The following is a 12920-nucleotide window of genomic DNA, read 5'->3' as shown; positions in this document are numbered from 1 at the left end:
TTCAGTGTAGTTTTTCTCACTGTGAACTAACTCTGAACATATCTGAGGGTTTCCACCCAGGTATCTAACATAGCAGAAGAAGGCCTTGTGGTTATCTGTAGTGTCCATAGCGATTTTCCTCTCAATGTTGGCTTTGCATGTTTGTATGAGAGAACGTAGCTTTCTACTAGTGCTGATCAGAGATGCCTTATCTTTATGGAATTCTGCTCTGTCGTGCAGTAGCTACCTTCTTTTGTTATACAATTTGTTCATGGCTGGGGTCCACCAGACAGGATGCCTGCCCTCGGTGGAGAGGGTCTTGGTTTTATTTGGGATTGCATGATCAATGCATTCTTGGAGATGTCCGTAGAAAGCATTTGTGAAGGAGTCTGCATTGTGGGATGTGGTTTCCACTGGCCCAGTGGGCTTAAAGGATACCAACTCAGTTTTAAGAAGTGTAAAGTCGGCATTTGAGAGGTTTCTCACTGTAGGCTTTTGTGTTGTGGGAGAGGTGGGATATGTATATCCAGGGTGATTAGTTTGTGGTCAGATGTGACTAGTGAGGGGTATACTTCCAGTGTGTAGCACATTGTCCCCATGTTTGTGATGATCAGGTCTAGTATATTATCTCCCCTTGTGAGAAAGGTGACTAGCTGTTCCATTGCATTTGACTTAGTGAATTCCGGGAACCTTTGGGCTAGGGTGTTTGGGCTAGAATAATGCACCCAGTGTATGTTAGGGTAGTTGAAGTCTCCCAATATGATGGTGTGTGGTGGGACATTCATATCCTCCAATGTCTTCAGGAAGGCTGACTGTGGTTCCTGAGATTGGGAGGGTGGTCTGTAACATGCTACCAGTTGTATAGCAGGTTTGCCTATGGTTATTTGCATCTGGATGGTCTCTGATGCTTCATGTGTTGCCACTAACCTGGAGGTGTGGGTGTCCTTGATGAATATGGACACTCCCCCTCCCTTTTTGTTTTGGCCCGAGTTTTGGGGCCAAAAAGCATGATATGAGGTATAGCCTGGTACCGCTGGTGTGCTCTCAGGAGCCTTGAACCAGGTTTCACTTACTACACAGACATCGAGATTGATAGAATATGTACGTACAGATATATGTAATACACACATACATATATAGATATATGTAGATACATATACATATACAGACAGATCTGACTGACAACAGATATGTCTGTATATGACTATCTCTCTCTCTCTGTCCCACCCACTCTCACTCTCACTCTCCCTCTGTCTCTCTCTCTCTCTCACCACCTCTCTCCCCACATCTATATGTATATATCTACATCTATATATACATATTATATATATATATATATATACAAACATATATATATATATATATATATATATATATATATATATATATATATATATATATACAGATATAGATATATATATATATATATATATATATATATATATATATATATATATACTGAGTGAGGCACATGTGTGCAGATGTATTGCAACAGGTGCCTGGTGACAAAGGCATGGAGTGAACACCAGTGTGGATACTGGAGTACCATACCCCATTCCCAAACACTGACACCAGTAACCACCACATATGTGCATGCCTGCCCACCACTGCATGTGTCAGGGGGGAACAGGGGCAACAAGTGTACAATAGGCTCCCCATTGATATACACAGTGGCACACTAGTCCTGTAATACCTGTACATGGAATGTGTCAGCGGACATGGTGTGTCAGCTATGGACATGTAGGTCACTGTACCCCCTACACCCCACAATGTCCTACACGGTATGTACCTCCCATGACAGCTACAGATATGGAGAAGGACACAGACATACGCAAGTAACTGTGTCAATGCACTCAAACACATTACCTATGCAGAGTGACTGACAAGACCACAGAGTGCACACAGACTACCTACATAGAGGTTACCACTGCTGGATATACATAGTTCGGTCACACCCATGACAGTTATCCAACAACCATGGTAACACCTCCAACATCCACAACACAAATTACCTATGTCTGTCGTCCTTGTCACTGCAGTATAGAGCACATGGTGGAGGTACAGGTCCCTACCCACAGATACGACATACCCTGGAGTAAACCACACAGAATTAAGAAGCAAGACTCCCCATGAGTAGATGTCAGACATACCCCTGCTGAATGTTATGCAGATAGATAATATGCCATATGAGTCACCCTGTGTAACTGTTTGTAAGGAGCAGGTATGATCATAACATGTGTCACAAGGGGCAGGGTAGCATAACAGTATGCTGCTGTAGGCCCAAGGCCAAAAGCATACTACCTACCTAAGACACAATGCACACCCATGAACACATTGCAAACCAAATATGTGAGGTGGAATGAGTGTGCCAGTGACTGGGTGCATGTTATGTACTGGTGTGATTGCTCACCATGACTGTCTGTCTGTCATGGTAGTGTGTGTCCTTGGTGTGAGGCCAGAGACAGATGTGTGAGGTATTGCGATCAACACATACTACATTGCCATATGTTGTGCTGTGTTACCCTGTATGTCACTGTGGTGTAGGTAGGGTTAGAGTAGTGTGCATTACCAGTGAAATATGTAACGTGCATTGCATGCAGTGCATGGGTTGATAATGTTCCCCATACAGTACCTTGATACAAACCCCCAGTGTGAGGTTGTGCATTGGACCTGAACCAGTGTGCTGACTGCTGCAGTATACTAGTCTGTCGTATGGAGTGTGCCAGGTACTGTTGCACAGTTGTCGGATGAGCACTGATATCTGGTCATTTACATGTCTATCCCCCAATAGACAGACAGATGCTATATATGGTGGTTAAGTTATATCACTACAGTCAAGTATTATGTGTATTATGTGTGCCATAGTTTGCTGACAGATATTGCTGACATATTTTCCTTCTCCTTTTCAGGGCTATGGTTCACCAGTGAAACCCTGTGTACTCCACTGCGGAGGAGGAAGAGATGCACCAGAGCCTGGTGCAGGATTTTGCAATACTCTTTTCCCACACCAGCCAGAACCAGCAGGAGAGAGCTGCACTGTGGCAAGACTTGGTCCGTTGGGTAAATGACATAGGCACACATAACCGGACATATGAGCAGGTACGCCATCACTGCAATGATTTAATTAGAAATGTCCATCAGCGTGCATCGGATATCCACAGGCAGCAGCTTGCCACAGGTGGTGGGGTGGCTAGACATTCCCCCCCTCACCAGACTGGAGGGACTACTCTTAAGTGTTGTGGCTCCAGCCCAACAGCAACAGCAGCAGCATACATGTGTAATGATGGAGGCTGGAGCCACCCAGCAGCAGGACACGGAGCATGCAGGTAACATGCCATGTGTATAGTTGACCGTTCTGTACACTGTTAGGTTATGCATGTGTGAGGTGTGTCCTTGGTTTGTAGCTGTAATCTTGGTAATTATTGTGCAAGAGTGATATTCTCAATATCAGCAGTATACCTGTGAAAGCTAACTGTTGCACTACTGAACTGTATCATATTCACAGTATCAATGGCACAGTTGTGCCCACTAACAATAAATGTCTCATTTCTGCAGGTCCCTCTGGTGTAACAGCAAGGCAGCCTATCCATGCTGGTGAGTGTGTAATAACATTACCTTCAATACTCTTGATACTAATAGTAATAATAGGCTGAAGCAGTAGTGCTATGTGTTTGATTGCAGGTGTGTTTGTGTCTGTGTGTTGATATCTCATATACTGAGGAGTGTGCATGTGTGCATGTGTGCATGTGTGCATGTGCCCATGTGTGCATGTGTGCATGTGCCCATGTGTGGATGTGTGCATGTGTGCATGTGCCCATGTGTGCATGTGTGCATGTGCCCATGTGCCCATGTGTGCATGTGCCCATGTGTGCATGTGTGCATGTGTGTATCAGTGGTGACATTGTGTACACATTGTAAACTGTGTTTCCTGTCTTACTCCCACAGGTTCTGGTGCTGCTCTGGTGTTGTGCAGCAGGGAACCTGAATCAGCTGCTGTGGATAGTGATAACGATGATACCTGTGTAATGGCACAGGGAGGTGTGCTAGGGTCCGTCATTGTTCAGCCAATTGACAGTACACAGCTGTCGTCCCCATCAATGCACACAGTCATCCTGCCAATACATCCTTTGTCACCAGTGTGCCTAGGTGATGGACAGGATACAGTGGGCATTGACCAGGGTAATGTGGTATCGGTGGCACATGCATCCCCACACAGCAGCCATGGCCAGGGTCCTGACATGGTACCACACAGGCAGACATCCAGGGGTTCTCGTGGGAGCATCCGTGTGTGTACCACCCCTGTCAGACATTCCCACAGAGGTCTTTCAACCTCAGCTATGTTTCGGGCTGTAATGCAGGCACAGTCACGTATGGAACGGTACACCAGACAAGGTCTGAGGGAGCTGAGAGCATGTCGCACAGCTATGAGTGATAGTATGCGTGATGTTGCGGCTGTCATCCTTAACTTCACCGAGGTCATTGACAGACGTTGGGGGGACACATTAGATCTGTTCCACAACTACATGTCCATGAGCCAGGGCAATGGTGAACGGTTGAGGCATCGACTTGGCCATATGCCAGCAACAGCAGCAGCTGGCAGCCATCGCGGACGACAACAGGCCCGCGGCCGCTCACATAGTGCCAGCAGCAGCCCCAGCAATGCTGGGTCTGTGCTGTCATCAGACCGCCCCAGGAGACCACATGCATGTGGCTCTGGACAGTCCCAACAGGGACCTGTCTCCAGTCACCAACCACCTGCTTCTGATGACAGTACCCAGTCTGGCTTAGTACCTGATACGGTCTGTAGCACCCCTGCCAGGCACAGGTACCATGTCCATGGCCACAGACAGTGATCTGTATGACCTGGCAGGTACAGTCTGTGGCTGTCCACAAACACCTGTATATGGCAGCCATGAGGTGGGACTGTGTGCATGCATACACACATTCAAATTGATAACACCTAGGGCTACCGCATACACGCACACACTGCATCAACATTGCCCCATCTTGTACTGCTGTCCCTCACCAACACACACACAGACATGTCAATTGGTAGTATCAGTGGCAGACTCAGGCATACCAAGTACACCCTGTGCATATGATGAAACTGTGCCACCTCCTGCAATCTGTAACATCGGCGCAGTAACAGGTTAACATGGTGCTGATGCGCAGGGTGACTACATAGAAGTGTTGTAATAGTATAATGTTGACAACAGTACAGTGTAATGATATCATTATGGGTATATCCCAGCATGCCTGATGCAGTTACAGTATGAATATCATTGTATTGTTTTGTACACCCATAGTAATTACCATAGTGTGCTGTCTGCACATCTTTGCATACTGGTGGTGAGGCTGTCAAGAGATGGCCACCTACATAGGTAGCACAGGGGATATGAAAATGTACATATTGATACTCAATGATGGTCATGTCAACTGCGAGTTGCATGCTGTCCACACTCGACTCTGCAATGAGGATGTTTGAGGATGTTGATATCTGTGCAGTAATACACAACAGGTTCAAGACTCACAAGAGCACACTAGCACTACAAGGTCACACCTCATACCATGCATGACAGCACCAAAACAAGGAACTAACTATGACAGGAGGGAGAGTCTCCATACATGTCAAGGATACTGTGGTGCCAGGACAGGTAGCATACATCATACTAAGTCTGGAACTGCTTAGTGAGGGCTCAGTGTTTGTTATTTGAAATGTGCATTATTACAGGTATGAGCACTTGGGTATCAGGCCAGTTATTCAACATTACGAAGGTACATGGTCTGTACACTTGTGGGGGGTGGGGCTGGACCCAGCCCATCTGACCTGTGAATGTCTGGGTACAGGCTTATAGTGCCTGCATATATGCACTGTTACCTACTGGAAGTCGTACACCTTGTTTGTTGTAGCATAGTCTGCATACAGGCCTGCTGACTGTAGCTTTGTTTGCATGCATGTTTGCTTGTTATGTTCCTGAAACACTGATTCCACCTGCAGTGCAGATTTACAGTGCCTCTGTGGATCCCTAGTGACATCTGTATTGCTTACTGTACTGATGTCCATGTCTCACGTGACAGAATGTCACTGTTCGTCCTGTTTGCATGTAGGTTGCCTGTAACACATTGCATATGACTTACCTCGCATTTGCTCAAGACAGCATTCATATTTGCCAGAACTAACAAATCAGGAGCACTACACCCTCAAATACTCACCTTGAGTACCTTGTTCCCCATTGGCCCTATGTGTCGTTACTTAGTATGGGATTCACAATGCTATGGTAGCATGTGCAAAGGTCACCTGTCAATCTACTCTCTGGTCCAGTTGGTGAATCTGTGAGTCATGTGTTAATGTTACAGCTGCCTCATGTACACAGACAACCCTCTCCCCTTCCCATACACTTACAACACATGTGAGAGATGCAACCACATAGCCAAACTGGGGGCTAAGCTCTCTCAACTCAGTACTGGCATACCCTGTCAGGTGGAGTGGGATACTACAGTGAATACAGTACCAGTCTCACATAGACCTGCCACGACCGCAATCCAAACACAGAAACACACAGGTACATTCTTGGACTCTCAAAATAGCATCCTGCCTGAGCAGCTGACACCTGCAAAGCAGACATACAAGCAAACATTAAGCCAGAGCAGACCACGTGCAACACATAGCTCACAAAGCCTGTGTGTCAAACAGTCACAGGCCATACGGCTTGACAACACACCTGCTACAGTTGTATGAGGTACCTCTATCATCAGGTACACTGAGGTCCTGCTCACCAGGCTGAACAAGGTGAAGGTCATGCTGAGATGCCCGTCGGGCACTATGATCCACCACATAACACAAGCATACAGGTCACTCCAAGGCATGTAGAAATATGACTCAGTCATTGTCTGTGCCAGTGTGTATGACCTGTGACGCATCTCCCTGGACTACATTTTAGGGGACATAGAGGGGCTCTCTGAGCTTGTGGCACAGGCTGGTATGACCCTGACCTTGAGTAGCATCTTACCCTCACCAAGAATGCTGCCACATTATGTAGACAGGATGATCAGTTTCTACAATTACCATATGTTTCGGTGACATTCAAAGGGGATCCAATGCCTGTCAGCGTGGGATTACATGCTGGACAAGCCACATTGCTTTGCTAGGGACAGCTTGCACCTGTCACCCATGGGCCGTTGTATATTGGCAGAGGCTGTTGCTACACACATAGTGCCTTTGTATGCAAGGTTGACATTACATAGCCACCTACACAGGTATCACACGGGATAGGACACTAATAGTAATGCTACTCAACAGCAGCAGTGTAAACCTCAAGATGCATGCAGTGGAAACTGTCCTTAGCATGGGGTACAGCAATATCCGTGCAGTAACAGACTCCTGTACAAGGCTCCCAGGTGCACACCATCACTGCTAGGTCATACCTCATACCATGCTTGTCGTCCCCTACACATGCACCAAACCAGAACAGGGGGGATGTATCCAAAGGCACCTCAGATACACACACCCCCAGGTTGGTGGCACAGCACAAAGCATTAGAGCCTATCCATGTGCAACTAACAGTGGGTTAGACTGCCTTCAGGTTCATAGCCTGGCACACACCACCCTCCCATACCCAGGAAACCCACTTGGCCTTCCTGACAACACTGGGAATATGACGGTCTCTGCAAACACCATTATATGGGTGGACTGCAACTACCCATACATAGAGTGTGAGCATTACTCTAGCTCCAAGACCCTATCTGAAGGGTTCTTAGCATTCATTCCCTGCATTGCTATGGAACAACTTGTTACCACTCCCACAAGGGGTGACAACATGCTGCAACTGTTCATCACCAACATGTGGACTATATGCTCCAGACCAGTCGTGTATCCCTCGCTGGTGGGATGACACCATCTACAACTCACACTGTATATTCACATACCACATGCAGCCCCTGCGCAGAACACTACAGTCATACAGTTGTCTAATGCATATTCCATGTATTCACATGAGGCAGGCTTCGGACATGGGAACTATTGAAATTCACAGGTACATATGTGTAGGTGGCACACACATACATCATGTGTGCATTGATATTACTGATATAATGTATGTCGTGCAATATTGGGAACAACACCCCACACACATGGGCAAACTGTGTGACAAAAACACACATGGCGTTTGTAGGATACAAACCCCTACCTAACTATGTTATGACACTTGTGAGCAATGCAGTTCCAGAGTGTGCTATTTGCATTACTGGGAAGCTTGCTTCCTCCTGCTGTACTTATAGGGTGCTGACATCATCAGTGTTTAGACAGTGGAATATGCAGCATGTGTTGTGTTGTACTAGTTGCCAAAAGGAACATTTCTCTTACACGTGGAATTGCACACACGCTACTCCCCCACACACACACTGAGCACTTGCAGGATTCAAACCCCTACCTAACTATGTTATGACGCTTGCGAGAGATGCAGTAGCAGAGCATGCTATTTGCATTATTGGGAAGATTGCTTTCTCCTGCTGTACTTATAGGGTGCTGACATCATCAGTGTTTAGACAATGGAATATGCAGCATGTGTTGTGTTGTACTAGTTGCCAAAAGGAACATTTCTCTTACACGTGGAATTGCACACACACACTACTCCCCTACACACATTCACTGAGTACTTGCAGGATTCCAACCCCTACCTAACTATGTTATGACACTTGTGAAAGCCGCAGTAGCAGAGCGCACTATTTGCATTACTGGGAGGATTGCTTTCTCTTGCTGTACTTATAGGGTGCTGACATCATCAGTGTTTAGACAGTGGAATATGCAGCATGTGTTGTGTTGTACTAGTTGCCAAAAGGAACATTTCTCTTACACGTGGAATTGCACACACACTACTCCCCCACACACATTCACACACACACTGAGCACTTGCAGGATTCAAACCCCTACCTATGTTATGACACTTGTAAGAGACACAGTAGCAGAGCGCGCTATTCAAATTACTGGGTAGAACTTGTGCTCCTGACATATGTATAGTGTGCTGACATCATTATGTATGAAGAGGTATGTACATCTGTTACTATCCATCAGTACAGGGGAGAGCATATCTATGCATTAACTTTGCACAGGCACAGTGTCCTACTGTACTGCGGAGGCAGACGCCAAATACACTGTGGATAGCCTTCTGTATTCCCTAGGGACAACAGCCTAGTATTGCACTCTACGGCCATATGTTTACCTGTCAGATGCAAGTATCTGTTGCTCATATACTATTTGTGGGTCTTTATTGCCATAGCTTTCCCTATCTCTATGAACAACTTGTGTACTGTGGAAAATGTTTGCATATGAGTGGGATCCAGTACTTTACTTATGTCTCTGTTGTAATTTCACTGTGTGCACTGGGCAGATTTCTGTATTGTGTGAGGTTCCTGTGTTAACACATGTAAATGCCAGATATGTGTGTGCAACTGCTGAACTGTGACATGGCCTAAGTGTGTGAGCATGCCCAGTTCACAGTTTCTATGGCTTCTTGACTGACACGTCTCATTTATCTAAGTGTGCGAGCATGCCCAGTGTGAACTTTCCTCATGTTGGGATCTGTGGTCCACCATATTTGTGTTTGTGTGTGGACGTCATCTATATTTCACATGTACAGTTGAGTGTTGTACATCAGGTTGTGTTCTTAATGCCCAACTGCTTTGTGTCTGAACCTAACAGGCATTATGCTGTGCCTGTAGGGTCGCCATGGGATAGTTTGCATACAGTTGTCAACATCCTTTCCTACTGACCAAACAGTGTATTGTCGTATAGTGTACTGGTGCAGTACTTTCACTGTGGTGGACAGTATCATCGGTTTCAGTCCTATCACTGCTTGTAATATTTATAGTGAGCACACCAGACTGGTTGAGGGCCAGTTGTGCAGATATGACCATGTTGCATTTTGTTCAGATATGGACAGCATAGTACATGATTGTCCGACATTGTTAATGTATTCCACAACTTGTGTAGACAGTGACAAACAATGGCCATGTGCCCTAGTCCATTTGTAATGCTAGTCAGAGAGTGTTTGTCCTTCAACACACATTTACAGGTGTTTGCCATGACATATGTCAAGGTTAGTGTGCTGTGCCTCTGTCTACCCGTGACATACAGGTGATATCCAGGGTACACATACCATCTCCCATCCAGTCATCATGATTCCTCTGGAAGACAGTCAATGAGGGACTCCCTGGATAACCTGTACTGGGAGTTTAGTCGTGAGTGGAGTGAGCTTCTGGGTTATGGACCAATCGGTACAGCATGTCCAGTTTATGTCTGTGCTGGGGTTCAGGTCTGTCAGCTGCATAGGTCACCAGCATTCAGATTTTACATGGTGCCAAATGTCCATTGATACCAGCTTGTTCATGGCTTTATACATCAGGCACAGTTCACCTCCAGCCAGGTGGTATGGCACTGTGTGGAGCTGCAGTTTGTTTAATCAGGTGACACATGGCATCTGTTACAGCTCTGTGATCCTCCTGGTGGGGTATTTGTGGGGTCTTTCCAGTTGATGCAGGTGTCTGCTAAGGTACATCCCTGAAGGGCCATTGTACACAATTGTGAGGCTGCTGATGGATGACTGGAGAGGCACATTGACCTACCCTGACCTAGCTGTGCTTACCTTCATGATTAGGTGGGTATATGGCATGTTTCTGTAACCACTACAGACACATGGTTGTCACATGCAGGATATCTATCACCTTGTGTCCCCAGGTCTCTTATTGCTCCTGATGTACTTACTGGGTTAACACCTATGTGGTAATTTCTGGCCATGTACTGTGTTTCCACAGGGGATGACTGTACACTATTCTGCATTTAGCTTGTTGACATGGCTGTGGAACCACTTGTCTGTTTCTATGTGTGCCTTTTGTAGGTTGCTTGTGTCAGCTGGAGGGTCCGATATGGTGGGCAGTTTGTAGTCCTCTGTGAACCTGTTCAGACAGAGTCCTTCCATGTTGGCCTGTACCTATGTGACATATATAGCATACAAGAGAGGTCCCAGGACCATGCCTTGTGGGATGCCAGTTGTACCTGGTTTGCAGTCTGACATGGCTGCAGCATGTCTGACCAGGTCAGTTCTGTCCTTGAGCTGGTTTGATAGGGGTTTAAAGTTAGGCTGGTGAGCTTATCTGTACTGACCAACTACTAGGGTATTGTATGGAAGGGTTTAGCAAGGTCCAGATTGGCTGTGTGATCCACATTCCCCACATCAATGGCCTTGGTGCATGTTTCACATGAGTCAGACATGTGTAAGGGGCAGGATCTGCCCTATGACAGCCACACTGGGTAGGGTCCAATGTCTGTAGGTACCCAATCTCGTTATTCCTGGGATCCATGATCATCCTCTCCATTACTTTGCCAACCTAGATAGCCAGGGTTGAGGGGTGATAGTTTGCAGTATCCATTCAGGCACCACCTTTGTGGTGAGGGACCACTGTTGCTGTACACTGCTCTTTGGGTACATATTCTGTGGTAAGACTGATAGTGCACAGTAGTGCTATTTGGTGTTCCATTCTTCTTACAGTACTTGTTGAACACAACCCAGGACATATATCTGGTACCATTGATGCTGTGTGGTGTGCTTTGTAGATGCTGGCTGTTACCTCAGCATCTGCAATGTCAGGGGGCCAGCACTCTGCCGGGATAGATATTTGGCAGTTAGGTGCTGGTGGGGAGTTTGCAAATAATCTGTTAGGTAGGATGTTGGCAATGTATGTGGGTTTGGTGTATTGTTTGTGATATTACAGTACTGCAGAGCATATCTGTGGATTATCACCATGATTCCTACCATCAGGTAGGACAGCTGTGTGATAATCCTTTGTGTCCTGCACAATTTGTATCATCATAGGTTCATAGGTTCATACTAAGCTATCTGCCCTGGCCTTGTTGGAGCATGGACAGACTGTGTGTGAGTTTTGACACCCCTTGCAATGTGTATATTATGCCCATGTAGGGCTTACTTTACTAGATGTGACACAGGGATGGCCCCCAGTGTACACCTACTATCTTCCATGCACTTCACCAGATTTCTCTTGTTGAGTATGAGTGTGGAGCTCAGCCTATCATGGACTGGGATTCTGTTCCAGAGTGTAAGGAGCCTCTAGGTTATGGATCTGTCCCTCCAGCACATCCTATTTATCTATGTGTGGAGGTTCAGATATCTCACTGTGATGTCTCTGCTGGATTTGGGGTTTCTGCAGCGGAGCATGTCCATTCATTCTGGATTGGACATGGCCTTGTACATCAGGCATACATCGCCTCTGACTGGGCAGTATGCTTGTGAATTAGGCTGTGGTTTCTTCAGCCAGGCTGCAGATGTCAAATGTTTGGATCCTTTATCCTGTTGGTGAGGTACATTCGGGGTCTTTCTAACTGCTGCAGGTGTAAGGTAAGGTACATCCCAAACTGGGGCATTGTTGTCACATATGGGCCTGATAAGGGAAGAGTATGGGGGCACAGTGACCTCTCTTGATCTACATGTGCATCCTTTCATATTAAGGTGGGCGATATAGCATGTCTTCCTGGCCACCTTGGCAGTGTGAGTGTCACATGATGGGCTACCGTCCACTTGTGTCCCTAGGTCCCTGATTACTTCTTCCATACATAATGGATTGCCACCTATGTCATACTTTGTGTGTGCCTTGTTTGGTATTTGTTGTGACATTCATACTCTGCAGTGTCTTCAGGAAGGCTGGCTGGGGTTCCTGGGTTTGTGAGTGTGGTCTGTTTTAGGCTGCAAACAGAGCCACTGTTACTTGCCCATGGATAGTCCATGCTGCTTCTTGCTGTGGTACCAACCTGGGGGTGTAGTTATCATTGGCAATTACTGATAGCCACACTCCTATTGTAGTGTGTTCCATGTTTTGGAGCTGTAGAGCATGGTATGAGGCATAACCTGGTAGTATTAGGGTGCTCTTCTGGG

Source organism: Protopterus annectens, chromosome 5.part0, assembly GCF_019279795.1.
Source record: "Protopterus annectens isolate FY-2018-M chromosome 5.part0, PAN1.0, whole genome shotgun sequence".
NCBI classification, from domain to species: Eukaryota; Metazoa; Chordata; order Ceratodontiformes; family Protopteridae; genus Protopterus; species Protopterus annectens.
Note: the sequence above shows the minus strand (reverse complement) of the source record.